This window comes from Coregonus lavaretus, assembly GCF_964263955.1.
Source record: "Coregonus lavaretus genome assembly, contig: HAP1_SCAFFOLD_54, whole genome shotgun sequence".
Classification (NCBI taxonomy): Eukaryota; Metazoa; Chordata; class Actinopteri; order Salmoniformes; family Salmonidae; genus Coregonus; species Coregonus lavaretus.
This window is the reverse complement of record NW_028158385.1, coordinates 459,102-477,544: the sequence shown is the minus strand read 5'-3', so window position 1 is coordinate 477,544 and position 18,443 is coordinate 459,102.

Genomic DNA, 18,443 nt, shown 5'->3' with positions numbered 1-18,443 from the left:
TAAAACCATATACATTTAGCACGTTAAAATCCCTCCCCATAAAAGTACAGTTGGCTAAAAGAGCACGTCCCCCAACCACCACTGTGCTCCCCTTCACCACCACCTGTGGGGTCTTGAATAAAATAGCAACACCATCGTTTTTATTAAAATTGGAACCACTCCAAATGGAGGGCCCGTGCTGCCACTTCTCCTCCCATTTGCTGTAAGAGGTTAAAAAGGGTAGACCACACTCCTGCAATAAAAACACATCTGAATTAAAACTTTCTAAAAAGGATAAAACAGATTGTGCTCTTAGTTCGGTCTTGATACTCCTAACATTTATGGTGGTGATGTTAAAAGCCATAAAAGAGGTTAGTAAAAACAGTGCTAAAGAAGAAAGAAGGCATTAAAACAGTTTAAAAGGGGTTATTTTTTAGAAACTTTCTCTCTCTCCCTGCGGGGTAAGGGGGGGTGGCAGGGAGAGGAGGTGAAAACAGGGTTTAAAAACTATTCCTGGTTGGAGGAGTTTGATGGAAAGACCCTAGACTCATTCTCCCCCTGGGAGCTCTCCCACTCCAACTTTCCCTTCTTCTCCTCACCCTGTTCGGGGTCGGAGAGCTCCTCAGCGTTTCTCTTCCGTGGGGGAAGGTGTTCGCCCAGGGTCTCTCCCACCTCTCCTGCACTCTCCCCACTTGACAGTGTCGTTTCCGACACTGTCATCATACTGTCAGACCCACTTGGGGAGGTCTCACTCTCAGTCTCTCCAGAGCCGTATTTCTCGGCCCTTTCTCCTTCAGGGGTCTCTTCAGTCTGGGGCGGGGGGGGGGGTTGGGGTGGGGATGGTTTTTGCCTCCACTCCCACTTCTCCCACCACCGCACCTTCCGCGCACTCCACTTTCTCTACCACCTCCTCCACTACTGCCACCACTTCCTCAACAACCGCCACCACCTCCTCCACTACCGCCACCACCACCTCCTCAACTACCGCCACCACCTCCTCCACTACCGCCACCACCACCTCCTCTACTACCGCCACCACCACCTCCTCCACTACCGCCACCACCACCTCCTCTACCACCTCCTCCACTACCGCCACCTTGGCAACTGCCGCTTTCTCCTTCTGGCGCTCGGAAGCCCGGTCCTCAGCCGCCGCCTCCATCCCGCCAGCCCTGACCTTATTGGCCCAGGAGGAGGGGCAGCTGCGGATGAGGTGGGACCGCTCGCCACAGAGGTTGCACGACCTTCCGTTCGTGCACTCCTCGTAGCGATGGCCCACCTCCCGGCACTTCATACAGACCACCTTGTCACAGGCGTCTGCTTTTCCAAAACGAAATCTCTCCATCAAACTTTCTTTTCCAGTCCATTGAAAACGCAGTGTTCTTCAGTCCAGCTGCTCCATTTGTGATTTTCTGTGTTTGTATGCCATATTAATCACTGATTTTCTGTGTTCGTATTACTTATTATCCTCTCAGGGTTTTGTTTATATTATGATAGCATCCAATAATAGAGCATCAATCTCCCTTTGGTTCACTGGAACAAATGTTCATGAATAACTGAACGTTTGTCCTTTCTAAAGTCCAGTCCAGTGGCCTGCCTGTTGGTAATGCTGCAATGATGGATCGTATTCCATCTCAGTGGTTGGACTGAAGAGACACACTGACTGCACCCTGTCTGTCTGTCTGTACCCTGTCTTCCAGTACCCTGTTTGTGTCAGTCTGTACCCAGTCTGTCAGACGGTACCCTCGGTCTTACTTCCATGTGAGGAAGGCTGTCAGTTCATCCCTTGCATGCGTTGAGTGAACCCATGCATAGCATGCAAAGACTGTGCACTGAACCAGGGGAAGGGTTCAAACCACCAGGACCACAAGCCTGTGTCTGACTGACCCATGAACCTTGACCTGGTGACCTTGCTGCCTGACCAATAGGGAGACACACCAACCTTGGGTGCCGGAGATGTGGCGGCCTGCAATAGTACATCCAGGTCCATATGGAGCAGGTTAATAACCCCTGCTGGGGCCAAACACTGCCACACACACACACACAGGAAAGAGATAAGCACTGGGATTACTGGGATATGTTACTAGGAAGGTCTTGGGCGGCAGGTAGCTTAGTGGTTAAGAGCGTTGTGCCAGTAACCGAAAGGTTGCTGGTTCTAATCCCCGAGCCGACTAGGTGAAAAATCTGTCAATGTGCCCTTGAGCAAGGCACTTAACCCTAATTGCTCCTGTAAGTCGCTCTGGATAAGAGCGTCTGCTAAATGACTAAAAATGTAAAAAATGTCTTGGAGATGACTGGCGAGGTGTTACCGGTTGTATTGGTTGCAGAGATATGGATAGGCAGGTGAAAAGGTAGGTGGAGGATGGATGAAGAGGGTGATGAGGGTGATGAGAAAGGAGAGGATGGATGAAGAGGGTGATGAGGGTGAGGAGAAAGGAGAAGATGGATGAAGAGGACTGAAGAACACTGCGTTTTCAATGGACTGGAAAAGAAAGTTTGATGGAGAGATTTCGTTTTGGAAAATAAGTTATTTTTGGACCTCTACGGCTGACAGCAGATGATGTGCACTATCTGCAACAAAACACACCCGAGAAGTTATACGATGTGTCGTTCTACACCATCACCAGGCTGGAGGAGGTGAGAGGGCTCTTCTGAACGAACGCGACAGCACTCACCCTCAGTAGCTTTCAAGTTGAGTCCCTGTGCAGGAACAATCTGAGGGTGCTAACGGTGCACATGTTCAACCCCTGGGTCACTGAAGAAACGCTAGTGTGCTACCTCAGCCGGTATGTGACCATCTTGCCAGGAGTGAGAGACATTAAGGACGCCCTAGGCATCTGGACAGGGAAGAGGCAGTTTTGCGTGCTGCTAAAGGAGGACGAGAGCGGCCATGATGGCTACCTCCATCCTCCCGCGTCTTTTTCAAATCGGTGCAGACAGGGGCTACCTCATGTATGCTGGGCAGCTTCGCTTCTGCAGACAAGGTGCAGAAAATGTGGGACCCTCGGCCATGTAATGAGGGATTGCACCGTGCCCAAGCGCTGCAGTCTGTGCAGCTCAGAGGAGCACCTGTTCCGTCACTGCTCAAAGGCAGCCCCCTCCTACACCAGAGCGGTGAGCGGGAAAAGAGCAGATGAGGGAGAAGTTATAGAGCTACGCGCTATTGAGGAGGTCGTGGAGGAGCTAGTGATGGAGAGAGAACGGCGAGAGTCTGAGGAGAGCGGGAGTGAGGCGCCATCATCACCTCATGAGGAGAGCGGAGCGGGGGACAGGAGTTGGAGCAAGCAAATGGAGGAGGCTACGGGAGAGCCCACCGCGCCCTCTGCTCCGGAGAGCTGGACCACTGTGGGAGAGGGGAGGAAGTGCTCTATCAAGAGGAAGCAGATGAGCCCTGTTTCCCCACTCATCCGCATGGAGGCGACAGAGGAGTCCGCCCTGGGGGGGAATCGTTTCAGTTGTTTTGCAAGTGGGGAGTCTGAGGAGAAAAGCGCGGGAAACCCGGGCAGCGCAGAGGAGACTCTGCTTTCCCTGTCAGGCGCGAGCTCTACCGACAGCAGCGGTCTGGCACCCAGCGGTGTTCCAGCACCCACACTGACTGAGGAGGAAAGGGTTTTCCCGACCCCTATCTTTGTGGACAGTCCTCCACCTGGGGACCACCGTTTCCCAGACAGGCCTCCTAACGAGGAACTGTACTTAAAGTGAGTCTGGAAATTAATGTCATATTTAGATAGTTGTCTGCTTCCCTCCTTTCCCCATGTCGTCCCTTTTTAACATAGCTAGCATAAACGCTAGAGGGCTTAGGAACCCTGTTAAAAGGGCGACTGTTTCTTCCCATTTTGTCGTCCATTTGCTTCTCTGTGTGTTTTTTACAAGAAGTACATTTAAAAGATTAAAATGATGTGAAGAGATTTACGAGGGAATGGGTTCAGGGAGAGTCAAGGTGGAGTGTCGGCAGGGTGCATTCTACAGGGGTTGGTGTTCTATGTGGAAATAGGGATTTAAAAATAGTGGGAATTTTTTCGGCAGTACACGGGAGGGTTTTGGCTAAGATCAAGATCAAGTTGCAGTACCAAGGAGATCCTGAAGGTGGAGCGATGTCGTCATCGTCCACGTCACAGTCGGCAGCCGCCGGACTGAAGAACACGCTGCGTTTCCAATGGACTGGAAAAGAAAAGTTGATGGAAAGAGTTATTTTTGGAAAGGACGTTATTTTTGGACCTCTACGCCTGACAGCAGACGATGTGCACTGTCTGCAACAAAACACACCGGAGAAGTTTTATGATGTGTCGTTCTACACCATCACCAGGCTGGAGGAGGTGAGAGGGCTCTTCCGAGCGAACTCGACAGCACCCGCCCTCAGTAGCTTTCAAGTTGAGTCCCTGTGCAGGCACAATCTGAGGGTGCTAACGGTGCACATGTTCAACCCCTGGGTCACTGAAGAAACGCTAGTGTGCTACCTCAGCCGGTATGTGACCATCTTGCCAGGAGTGAGAGACATTAAGGACGCCCTAGGCATCTGGACAGGGAAGAGGCAGTTTCGCGTGCTGCTAAAGGAAGACGAGAGCGGCCATGATGGCTACCTCCATCCTCCCGCGTCTTTTTCTATCGGTGCAGACAGGGGTTACCTCATGTATGCTGGGCAGCCTCGTTTTTGCAGGAAGTGCAGCACGTACGGGCACCTCGCTGATGCCTGCACCCAGACAAGGTGCAGAAACTGTGGGACCCTCGGCCATGTAATGAGGGATTGCACCGTGCCTAAGCGCTGCAGTCTGTGCAGCTCAGAGGAGCACCTGTTCCGTCACTGCTCAAAGGCAGCCCCCTCCTACGCCAGAGCGGTGAGCGGGCAAAGAGCAGATGAGGGAAAGTTATAGAGCTACGCGCTATTGAGGAGGTCGTGGAGGAGCTAGTGATGGAGAGAGAACTGCGAGAGTCTGAGGAGAGCGGGAGTGAGGCGCCATCATCACCTCATGAGGAGAGCGGAGCGGGGGACAGGAGCTGGAGCAAGCAAATGGAGGAGGCTACGGGAGAGCAAACCGCGCCCTCTGCTCCGGAGAGCTGGACCACGGTGGGAGAGAGGAGGAAGTGCTCTGTCAAGAGGAAGCAGATGAGCCCTGTTTCCCCACTCATCCGCATGGAGGCGACGGAGGAGTCCGCCCTGGGGGGGAATCGTTTCAGTTGTTTTGCAAGCGGGGAGTCTGAGGAGAAAAGCGCGGGAAACCCGGGCAGCGCAGAGGAGACTCTGCTTTCCCTGTCAGGCGCGAGCTCTACCGACAGCAGCGGTCTGGCACCCAGCGGTGTTCCAGCACCCACACTGACTGAGGAGGAAAGTGTTTTCCCGACCCCTATCTTTGTGGACAGTCCTCCCCCTGGGGACCACCGTTTCCCAGACAGGCCTCCTAACGAGGAACTGTACTTAAAGTGAGTCTGGAAATTAATGTCATATTTAGATAGTTGTCTGCTTCCCTCCTTTCCCCATGTCGTTCCTTTTTAACATAGCTAGCATAAACGCTAGAGGGTTTATGAACCCCGTTAAAAGGGCGACTGTTTCTTCCCATTTTGTCCTCCATTTGCTTCTCTGTGTGTTTTTTACAAGAAGTACATTTAAAAGATTAAAATTATGTGGAGCAATTTACGTGGGAATGGGTTCAATGAACTAATTACACACATTTCTGTTCTGATGAAAACAGAGTGCATTTGGGGGTCTCTATTGAGGCGCACGAAAAAACATTTAATGTGCCTAATAATAAAGTAGTCAATTAAACATTACGGTAAAAATGAATTACCTTTTTAATGTGGCATAAACACAACCAGTCATGATATTTTCATCTGATTTGTCAAACAAATCAATTCAAAATGTAGGCTACTTCTGTGCATGTTCTTCCACTCCAAAATTATTTCAGCATCCAAACTGCATGTATAACCTATTAGCGCCATTTGGTGAATGGAAATAGACATCTGTTACAAAACACCTAAAATGTTGCCTAATGAAGTTCAGCAATTGCCATTGATTGGGACTACGTTAATTGATGTGCCTTGCTGACAAATTGACCCTTTTTGTAGCATGAAAAGTCGTAATGTGCCTACAGTGTATCATGTATGTAGCCTATTGGATAATGGAAAAATCATTTGGGCTTTTTGGGGCTTGGGTTCATTCAATGTCGTTAATGTAGTGCTCATAAAATATATTTAATATATGGCTCATCAGGCTCAGTTAGAATCAGGTTTGAATGTTCATGCTGATCAAAGCTCTAATCAAATCCAGACATGTATATGCTTTACAATTTTACAATGCTTTTGAATGACACTTTCTGTTTTTGCGGGAGAAAAGTGATTTATTCTCGGTTAATACCGGGTTACCTGGGAGGAAATACATTTATTCTCGGTATGGAACATTTGTTAAATACTGGGAAAATATTGAACCCTAATGCGCATACAGATTGATTCACAAGTCACCAACCAAGTAACTTACATATACTGTACCTTCATTAGGCCTAATGGCATTTTATGTCCATGATATGACATTTCTTGTAGTGACTGAGTAAGCCTAATTGTAAAAGTAAGCCTCAAAAGTGCCATGTTTGTACAGTTTATAATGTGGAGGACACATTCAGGCAGCCAGGACCATACGCCAGGACCGCTCCGGCCTAGCTCGCAATGCAGTCCAGTGCCATGGACATCGTTGAAGTTTGGCCTCTAGTAATTTAGGAGTGCAACTTTATGAAGGCCTCCTCACAATGTCCTTATCATACAAGGCTCTACAGAAAGATTTTAATAAGAAAAAGACATAGGCTATTTTTATTGTTCACATTATTTGCATTGATGATGTATTGAAGTCAAGTGGTTCAACATTCAAATGCAGTTTGATGTACCAAACAGGACAGCTTGGAAAAAGCAACGGTTGGTGGAACTCTGCTGCCACCAAGTGGACAATTGCTTCAGTTCCGTTGTGGCAGCAATGCTATCAGAGATATTTGATACAAGATCAAATGTTATGTCAATATTATTATCTCCAAATTGTTTCTCCCCCACCCGTGATATATTATTATTCCAATTGAGCTGTTAATCTGGTTTTAATTTAACAACGCTTTCTCTCATTTCCGATTGGAGGGCGGATCACCACGTGATTTTAGTACCTACCAACTTGTTATTTGTAACAGTCAAACGTGGTTATTCCCTACGTTGATCAACACCCACTCTATGCCACCATTTTCTAAAAGCATTATCTTTTAAATTTGGCAGAAAGCTTACCGAGCTCATTTTGGTGTAACCATATTCGAATTTGACGTGTCGGAGAACGGCCCCTTCCTCCCGAAAGCATTGCGGTATCGCTTCTCGGCCTTTTGGCTAAGATCAAGTGTAGTATCTGTTCTTATCATCGGACGCCGCCGGAACCGCGACGCTTTCCAGGGCTTGGGCCCCTCTCTCGGGGCGAACCCATTCCAGGGCGCCCTGCCCTTCACAAAGAAAAGAGAACTCTCCCCAGGGCTCCTGCCAGCTTCTCCGGGATCGGTCGCGTTACCGCACTGGACGCCTCGCGGCGCCCGTCTCCGCCACTCCGGATTCGGGGATCTGAACCCGACTCCCTTTCGATCGGCCGGGGGGCGACGGAGGCCATCGCCCCTCCCTTCCGAACGGCGTTCGCCCATCTCTTAGGACCGACTGACCCATGTTCAACTGCTGTTCACATGGAACCCTTCTCCACAGGCAGTGGCTTTAGTAGCCACGGAAGCCCTGGGGTGGTACGAACGACAGGGGGCCTCGACCCCAGGCGAAGGGTCCCCCACAACATCTAAGGTCCCGGCGGCCACGGCCTGACAGCGCTGCGGTGCCTAGGGCGATGCGCCTAGGGGAGGAGTCTCCTCTGGGCCCCGACGGACGGGTACGGAGTCGTTTCAGGAAGAGCAGGAGGAGGCTTTTTTGATAAGGACTCACCCCGTTTTTGTACAAAGGACCGAAGACAGCTTTTTTAACAAAGTGACTTCTTGACAGGCTTTTTATGTCTTAAAAATGTTTTACTTTGTTAAATCATCTATACACATTTTAAATGGCTTTTACTAATTGGTTTTTACAGGAAAGGGTACTTTTATGCATGATTGTTTTATTGTTTTAAATAAACAATTTGTACCTTTTAAATGTAAATGTAATGTAATGCTGATTTTTATGCACTTTTATGCTGTTTTTATGTGTATAAATGAATTCAAAATGTGAGCTGTTTTAAAGGAATTGTATCAATAAAACTTTTCCAAAAGAAAAAAATCTGTTCTTATCATTCCTGCTCCCCTCACACTATGTACAGCTCAGAACGTTTTTAAGACATTTTAAACTGGAAAAGGAGCCTGTCACTGTTTTAACTAAACACCGCTCTCTTCTCTCTCTTGTGCAGGAACGGGAACCGGTGTGTCCAGTGCGCGGGCTTGCTATAGGCGAGCCCTCAACGGTTTGACGCAACGTGGCCCATCCTGCTCTGCTGAATTGGCACCGTGACCTGTCCTGGATGGTCGCCCACGAGATCCTCCCGGTCAGGGCCGTCATGCACTCCCGGGGCATGGCGAGGACATCCGCGTGCCCCCGACCAGGCTGCGGCCAAGAAGAGTCGGTGAGGCACTTGCTCTGGGAGTGCAGAGCCGCACGGGACCTGTGGAAGGAAGCAGGCCCCCTGATCTTCCCACGCCTGCCAGCAGGGGAGGACCTAACGCCCCCAGCTCGTGCTGTATGGGGTGGGCCGAAGGCCTATAACAACAAAGGCCTTCGCACAACTCTGGCCCACCCTCACGTGTCTGAAGGATGCACTGTGGTCCTCCCGCAACCTGCTGGTAGGGAAACTGGTAGAGACCACCCCCCAGGCAGTGGCTTTGGTAGCCACGGAAGCCCTGGGGTGGTACGAACGACAGGGGGCCTCGACCCCAGGCGAAGGGTCCCCCACAACACCCAAGGTCCCGGCGGCCACGGCCTGACAGCGCTGCGGCGCCTAGGGCGATGCGCCTAGGGGAGGAGTCTCCTCTGGGCCCCGACGGACGGGTACGGAGTCGTTTCAGGAAGAGCAAGAGGAGGCTTTTTTGATAAGGACTCACCCCGTTTTTGTACAAAGGACCGAAGACAGCTTTTTTAACAAAGTGACTTTTTGACAGGCTTTTTATGTCTTAAAAATGTTTTACTTTGTTGAACCATTTATACACATTTTAAAATGGCTTTTACTAATCGGCTTTTACAGGAATGGGTACTTTTATGTAGGATTGTTTTATTGTTTTAAATAAACAACATGTACCTTTTAAAATGTAACTGTAATGTAATGCTGGTTTTAATGCACTTTATGCCGTTTTTATGTGTGTAAATGAATTTCAAATGTGAGCTGTTTTAAAGGAATTGACAAATAAAAACTTTTCCAAAAGAAAAAATCTGTTCTTATCATTGTTTTTTCTGTTTCACTATTGTTTTTTGTCCTGGGTAGGTGGTGGTTTGGTGGTGGACTACAGGTGCACCAGCATCTGTAGGGTGAGTTAAGTGTTTTTTCTTTATTTCTTAATTGCCTTTCTTTGTTAGCTTGTTGTTGTTGTGTGTTTTGTGTTTACTTTAAAAAAATACCCAAAAAATATTTTTTGTTCTGTGTTTGCTCGTCGTTGTTTCCTTTGTGACTTTTATCTCTCTTACTTTTTGTTACTTGTGTTCCCCATCCTCTTGTAGCCCTAGTTTCCCTATTAGTTTTACCCTCTTGTTTTCTGTTTGTGCTTAGTGTTTGCTAGCTTGGTTGGCTTGCTGGCTAGCCGGCCTGTCTAGCCTTTAGCTTGGCTGGCCTGCTAGCCTCCTCGCCCCTTAGGCTTGGCAGGCATTGTTTATTCCTTTCTGTTCGTCTTGTACCCCCCCTGTAACCCATCCATACCCCCCTCAAATTGTATTTCCATCCCCTGAACTTTCCCTTGTCTTGGTTTTTGTTTGTTGCCTTTTGTTTTCACTTGGGGGGCCATTTTGTTGGCTGGCCGGCCTGCTAGCTGGTTAGCTCAGTCTGGCCTGCTGGTGAGGCCTGCTAGCCCCTCAACTTGGCTTGTCTTGTGAGTATTCGTCTTGTTTTTTTACTGTGTCCTTTCACCCCATCCTTATTATTTCCCTTGTTTTATACCCATTTTTTTCCCCTTTTATTTGTTTTGTCATCTGGGAGGTTTAGCATCCGGCCTGCTAGCTTGTTAGCTTAGCTTGACTTGCTAGCACGGCCTGCTAGCCTCCTAGCCCTTGTACATTGTTTGTTTGGTGTGTTTTTTGTATTATATTTCCCATCCTTCCCTCGTGTCCTTTTGTGTTTAGTTTAAACCCCTTCCCCCCACCGTCTTTCCCTATTTTTGTCGATAATTTTGTTGGGTGCTGTGCTAGATAGTTTGTTTTGTGTCCAGGGTTTTGGTAGGCCCTGCTAGCTTAGCATAGCTGGGCCTGCCAGCCCCCCCCCCCCACTATTATATTGTGTTTATTTTTTCACTGGTGTTTGGTTAAAGGGAGTGGGCCTCCATCATGTCAGCAGCACAGGCTGGCATGCGGAGGCACCACGCCGTGCGCCTCCTGTTAAAGGAGAAGGGAGGAAAAACCATGGAGTTATCCCGATTGGATTTCTCCAAGAAATTCCTCCAAAAGGAACTTCGTTTCGTACCTGCGCAGGTGAACTGCATCCTAACCCTCCCATATGGGAAGGGTTTTGATGTCAGTTTCGCCGGCGCCAGCTTCCTAAGGGAGTTCTGGGGGAAACTCCAGAACTCCCAGAACAAGCAGGGATCCCTCGCAGCAATGTTTGAGGTGATCAAGCTGACGGACAACAGCATGAAAACTGTTATTGTCCGTATGTATAACGAGACGGTACAGCCGGAGGACGTTGCAGTATGGTTGGGCAGGTACTGCAACGTGAAGGGGCCCCTGACCCAGGTGAAGGATCCCGACGGGATCTGGACAGGGGCCTGGAGGGTTACTGTCCAGCAAAGGGAGGATCCCGGGGGCTATGGTGGGTTGAAAGCCATCCCATCCACCATAGTCCTCGGAGAGAACAGGGGCCATGTTCACTACCAGGACCAGCCAAAGCTGTGCCGTAAGTGTGGTGAACATGGCCACCTAGCAGACGCCTGTGAAAAGGTGGTCTGTATGAAGTGCCGGGAGGTGGGCCATCGCTACGAGGAGTGCACGAACGGAAGGTCGTGCAACCTCTGTGGCGAGCGGTCCCACCTCATCCGCAGCTGCCCCTCCTCCTGGGCCAATAAGGTCAGGGCTGGCAGGATGGAGGCGGCGGCTGCGGACCGGGCTTCCGAGCGCCAGAAGAAGAAAGCGGCAGTTGCCAAGGTAGCGGTAGTGGAGGAGGTGGTAGAGGAGGTGGTGGTGGTGGTAGCGGAGGAGGTGGTGGTGGGGGTAGTGGAGGAGGTGGTGGCGGTTGTTGAGGAAGTGGTGGCAGTAGTGGAGGAAGTGGTAGATAAGGTGGAGTGCGCGGAAGGTGCGGTGGTGGGAGAAGTGGGAGTGGAGGCAAAAACCCTCCCCACCCCAACCCCCCCGCCCCAGACTGAAGAGACCTCTGAAGGAGAAAGGGCCGAGAAAGACGGCTCTGGAGAGACTGAGAGTGAGAGCTCCCCAAGTGGGTCTGACAGTATGATGACAGTGTCGGAAACGACACTGTCAAGCGAGGAGAGTGTGGGAGTGGTGGGAGAGGCCCTGGGCGAACACCTTCCCCAAAGGAAGAGAAACGCTGAGGAGCTCTCCGACCCCGAACAGGGCGAGGAGAAGAAGGGCAAGTTGGAGTGGGAGAGCTCCCAGGGGGAGGATGAGTCCAGGGTCTTCCCATCAAACTCCCCCAACCAAGAATCATTTTTAAACCCTGTTTTTACCTCCTCTCCCTGCCATCCCCCCTTACCCCGCAGGGAGAGAGAGAAAGTTTCTAATAAATAACCCCTTTTAAACTGTTTTAACGCCTTCTTTCTTTCTTTTTAGCACTGTTTTTACTAACCTCTTTTATGGCTTTTAACATCACCACCATAAATGTAAGGAGCATCAAGACTGAGTTAAGAGCACAATCTGTTTTATCCTTTTTAGAAAGTTTTAATTCAGATGTGTTTTTATTGCAGGAGTGTGGTCTACCATTTTTAACCTCCTACAGGAAATGGGAGGAGAAGTGGCAGCATGGGCCCTCCATTTGGAGTGGATCCAATTTTAACAAAAACGATGGTGTTGCTATTTTATTTAAGAATCCACAGGTGGTGGTGAAGGGGAGCACAGTGGTGGTTGGGGGACGTGCTCTTTTAGCCAAATGTACTTTTATGGGGAGGGATTTTAACGTGCTGAATATATATGAATATATAGGTTTTAATAACAAACATGACCGGTGCGCACTTTTAGAGGACCTGCAGTCCCACATGCTGGGGAGGGATCCTCTAGTGGTGGGTGGGGATTTTAACTGTGTTTTAAGTAGAGCAGACAGGAGAGGAGCGGGAGAAGATTTTAAGGTAGATAGGTCTAGTGTTTTATTGCAAGGGTTGTGCAGGGATTTTAAGCTAACTGACTGTTTTAAAACCCTGCATCCAAGAGAGGAGGGCTTCACCTGGACCAGTGGTGACGGCACCAGAGCCTCTCGCATTGACTATCTGTTTACCCGCGACTGCCCGCCAACTGATGCTAGAATAACCCCTGCTTTCTTCTCAGATCACGTGATGCTGACGTGCACCCTTTCACTAACTTCGGGTGTGACTGTAGGAAGAGGGCCCTGGAAACTGAACTGCTCCCTTTTAGAAGATGATAGAGTAGTTAGCCAGTACAGGGAGCAGTTCAGCCAGTGGCAGACACTACAGGACTTCTTTGACACACGAGCACAGTGGTGGGAAATGGTGAAGGGTAAGACGAGGACCTTCTTTAGAGAGATAGGAAAGAAAAAAAGCAAAGAAAAAGATAGACGCATGTTGGGACTGCAGAAGCGACTGGAGCGTTATTTTAACCTAAATCAACAGGGTTTTGATTTTAACCAGGAAATAAAAGAAGTTAAGAAAGAGATGGCATTTTTAGCAGAACAGAAGAGCAAGGGGGTTATTTTAAGAAGCAAAGAAAGGGAATTAGAAGAGGGGGAGAAGTGCACCAGGTACTTTTTTAAAAAGATAGTTAGTAAGGGTAGGGTTATGACGGGTTTAAAAGATAAAGATGGGGTTTTAAAAACAGACACAGAGGGAATAAAATAAGTAGTCGAGGGTTTTTATGGGGATTTGTTCGGTTTTAAAGATGTATGTAATAAAACAATGGAGGACGTTTTAACATACATTGACAGGACTATACCCAACACGAACGACCTAACAAAAGATCTGACAATGACCGAACTTGACAAAGGACTGAGACATTTTAAAAGGGGAAAATCACCGGGGGAGGACGGCCTCCCTTTGGAGTTTTATCTGACCTTTTGGGATGTTTTAGCCGACGAACTTCTGACTGTTTTTACGGACTTTGAACAACTCGACAGACTACCTGACAGTTTTAGAACCGGAATCGTGACCCTTTTACACAAGAAAAATGACAGGACTGACCTTAGGAACTGGAGACCGATTACCCTTTTAAACTTTGATTGTAAACTTTTTACCAAGGTTTTAACACTCAGAATGTCTTCTGTTTTAGGGGAGGTGATCCACCCGGATCAAGCCTGTGCCATTCCGGGAAGGAAGATCACGGACAGCCTAGTACTGATCAGAGATGCCATCTGTTATGCGAGAGACAGAAACATGCGGCTTATAGTCCTAAATTTAGATTTTGAGAAAGCTTTTGATCGGGTCTCGCACCAGTACCTCTTCAAGGTACTGCAAAAAATGGGATTCCCAGAAAGGTTTCTAGCTTGGGTGGGATTGCTGTATGGGGACATCACCAGCAGAATCCTTGTAAATGGGCATTTGTCAAGAGCAGTGGGAGTACACTGCGGCGTCCGTCAGGGATGTCCTTTATCTCCCCTCCTGTTTGTGGCCTGCATAGAACCACTGGCACAGGTCTTGAGAAGGGACCAACGGATCAGTGGGGTGGGTATCCCGGGGAGTGGGGGGATGACCGCCAAGTGCGTTTTTTATATGGACGACGTTAACATTTTATGCACTGACCTTTTATCTGTCGACAGGACTCTGGACAGGACTGACTGGTACGGACGAGCCTCTGGGGCGAGACTGAACAGAACCAAGACGGAGGCCCAATTTTTCGGACCATGGGCAGACTCAGACTTGACAGGACTACCACTGACGGTTAGAATGACGGACATAAGGGTTCTGGGAGTTACATTTGACAGAGAGGGAGGAGGTAGTGGAAACTGGACCGGGATTTTAGCGACTGTTAGACAGAGACTGGGGTTTTGGGGACTAAGACGACTGACATTTGAGGGCAAGGTTTTAATCATCAAGGCTGTGATTTTACCTGTCCTTTTATTAATCAATTCTGTTTTTATCCCCCCACGAACAACTCTTTTAGCACTGGACCGGATGTTGTTTTATTTTCTGTGGGGAAGCAAGTGGGAGAGGCTGAGGAGGGAGGTGGTAAAGAGGCCCAGGTTCAAGGGGGGGAAAGGCTTGCCTGACCTCTACTTGTTCCTGGGCAGCCGCTATACACTAAATAAACTTCAGTTAGTGCTAAATACGGCTGCTAGAATCCTGACTAGAACCAAGAAATTTGATCATATTACTCCAGTGCTAGCTTCCCTACACTGGCTTCCTGTTAAGGCAAGGGCTGATTTCAAGGTTTTACTGTTAACCTATAAAGCGTTACATGGGCTTGCTCCTACCTATCTTTCCGAGTTGGTCCTGCCGTACATACCAATACGTACGCTACGGTCACAAGACGCAGGCCTCCTAATTGTCCCTAGAATTTCTAAGCAAACAGCGGGAGGCAGGGCTTTCTCCTATAGATCTAGTCTGCTAGTCTGCTAGTTGGCTATGGAGTCATAGTAGGCTAGCTGAACAAAGTGGGTTGAGTCTACTCCTTTAAACATTGAACCGCTGTGGTTCACAACAATTCTGATTTCCAAAGGCGGAAGCTGGGAGAGTTTTTGTTCGGGTGGTTCAGTGAAACAATTTTAGTTTCCGAGCTAGAAGATTTGGTGAGGGAGGCCCTGCTCTCTCCACTCCCAGATGCTTAGCCCATTTCATTCCGATCTCCTCTGCATTTTTGTAGCCATTTGCTACAGCCTGTCAACTATGCCTCTGCCTATCCCTGTTCTCTCCTCTCTGCACAGGCTACACAAACGCACCACACCGCGTGGCTGCTGCCTCTCCAATTTGGTGGTCCCTGCACGCACCACCCACGTGGAGTTCCAGGTCGCAGGCAGCCTCTGGAACTGCCGTTCTGCTGCCAACAAAGCTGACTTCATCCCAGCCTATGCCAACCTCCAGTCCCTCGACTTCCTGGCGCTGACGGAAACATGGATCACCACTGAAAACACCGCTACTCCTACTGCTCTCTCCTCGTCTGACCATGTGTTCTCGCATACCCCGAGAGCATCTGGTCAGAGGGGTGGTGGTACAGGAATCCTCATCTCTCCCAAGTGGACATTCTCAATTTTTCCCCTAACCCATCTGTCTATCTCCTCATTTGAATTCCATGCTGTCACAGTCACTAGCCCATTTAAGCTTAATATCCTTGTCATCTATCGCCCTCCAGGTTCCCTTGGAGAGTTCATCAATGAGCTTGACGCCTTGATAAGTTCCTTCCCTGAGGATGGCTCACCCCTCACAGTTTTGGGGGATTTCAACCTCCCTATGTCCACATTTGACTCATTTCTCTCTGCCTCCTTCTTTCCACTCCTCTCCTCTTTTGACCTCACCCTCTCACCGTCCCCCCCTACTCACAAGGCAGGCAATACGCTTGACCTCATCTTCACTAGATGCTGCTCCTCTACTAATCTCACTGCAACTCCCCTCCAAGTCTCCGACCACTACTTTGTTTCCTTTTCTCTCTCACTCTCCTCCCACACTACTCACTCTGCCCCTACACAGATGGTAATGCGCCGCCGCAACCTTCGCTCTCTCTCTCCCACTACTCTCTCCTCTTCCATCCTATCATCTCTTCCCTCTGCTCAATCCTTCTCCCTCCAATCTCCTGATTCTGCCTCCTCAACCCTCCTCTCCTCCCTTTCTGCATCCTTTGACTCTCTGTGTCCCCTATCCTCACGGCCGGCTCGGTCCTCCCCTCCAGCTCCGTGGCTTGATGACTCATTGCGAGCTCACAGAACAGAGCTCCGGGCAGCGGAGCGGAAATGGAAGAAAACTAAATTCCCTGCCGACCTGGCATCTTTTCACTCCCTCCTCTCTACATTTTCTTCATCTGTTTCTGCTGCTAAGGCCACCTTCTACCACTCTAAATTCCAAGCATCTGCCTCTAACCCTAGGAAGCTCTTTGCCACATTTTCCTCCCTCCTGAATCCTCCCCCCCCCCTCCCCCCCTCCTCTCTCTCTGTGGATGACTTCGTCAACCACTTTGAAAAGAAGGTTGACGACATCCGATCCTTGTTTGTTAAGCCTAATGACACTGCTGGTCCTGCTCACACTGCCCTACCCTATGCTTTGACTTCTTTCTCCCCTCTCTCTCCAGATAAGATCCTGCGACTTGTGACTGCAGGCCGCCCAACAACCTGCCCGCTTGACCCCATCCCCTCCTCCCTTCTCCAGACCATCTCCGGTGACCTTCTCCCCTACCTCACCTCGCTGATCAACTCATCCTTGACCGCTGGCCATGTCCCTTCCGTCTTCAAGAGAGCGAGAGTTACTCCCCTTCTCAAAAAACCAACACTCGACCCCACTGATGTCAACAACTACAGACCAGTATCCCTTCTTTCTTTTCTTTCCAAAACTATTGAGCGTGCCGTCTTTAGCCAACTCTCTTGCTATCTCTCTCAGAATGACCTTCTTGATCCAAACCAATCAGGTTTCAGGACTGGTCATTCAACTGAGACTGCTCTTCTCTGTGTCACAGAGACTCTCCGCACTGCTAAAGCTAACTCTCTCTCCTCTGCTCTTGTCCTTCTAGATCTGTCTGCTGCCTTTGATACTGTGAACCATCAGATCCTCCTCTCCACCCTCTCCGAAATGGGCATCTCCGGCGCGGCTCACTCCTGGATTGCGTCCTACCTGACCGGTCGCTCCTACCAAGTGGCGTGGCGGGAAGCTGTCTCCGCACCACGTGCTCTCACCACTGGTGTCCCCCAGGGATCGGTTTTGGGCCCTCTCCTTTTCTCCCTATACACCAAGTCACTTGGCTCTGTCATATCCTCACATGGCCTTTCCTATCATTGCTACGCTGACGATACACAACTAATCTTCTCCTTTCCCCCTTCTGATCACCAGGTGGCGAATCGCATCTCTGCATGTCTGGCAGACATATCAGTATGGATGACGGATCACCACCTCAAGCTGAACCCTGGCAAGACGGAGCTGCTCTTCCTCCCCGGGAAGGACTGCCCGTTCCATGATCTCGCCATCACGGTAGACAACTCCGCTGTGTCCTCCTCCCAGAGTGCGAAGAGCCTAGGCGTGACCCTGGACAACACCCTGTCGTTCTCCGCCAACATCAAGGCGGTGACCCGCTCCTGCAGGTTCATGCTCTACAACATTCGGAGAGTGCGACCCTGCCTTACACAGGAAGCGGCGCAGGTCCTGGTCCAGGCACTTGTCATCTCCCGTCTGGACTACTGCAACTCGCTGTTGGCTGGGCTCCCTGCCTGTGCCATTAAACCCCTACAACTCATCCAGAATGCCGCAGCCCGTCTGGTGTTCAACCTTCCCAAGTTCTCTCACGTCACCCCCCTCCTCCGCACACTCCACTGGCTTCCAATTGAAGCTCGCATCCGCTACAAGACCATGGTGCTTGCCTTTGGAGCAGTGAGGGGAACGGCACCCCTGTACCTTCAGGCTCTGATCAGTCCCTACACCCAAACGAGGACATTGCGTTCATCCACCTCTGGCCTGCTGGCTCCCCTTCCTCTGCGGAAGCACAGCTCCCCCTCAGCCCAGTCAAAACTGTTCGCTGCTCTGGCACCCCAATGGTGGAACAAGCTCCCTCACGACGCCAGGACAGCGGAGTCACTCACCACCTTCCGGAGACATTTGAAACCCCACCTCTTTAAGGAATACCTGGGATAGGCTAAAGTATTCCTTCTAACCCCCCCCCCCCCCAAATTGTAAAGTGGTTATCCCACTGGCTATAGGGTGAACGCACCAATTTGTGAGTCGCTCTGGCTAAGAGCGTCTGCTAAATGACGTTAATGTGCCCTTGAGCAAGGCACTTAACCCTAATTGCTCCTGTAAGTCGCTCTGGTTAAGAGCGTCTGCTAAATGACTAAAATGTAAAATGTTTATGGAACAGTCTGCCTACCCATGTGAGAGACGCAGACTCGGTCTCAACCTTTAAGTCTTTACTGAAGACTTATCTCTTCAGTAGGTCATATGATTGAGTGTAGTCTGGCCCAGGAGTGTGAAGGTGAACGGAAAGGCTCTGGAGCAACG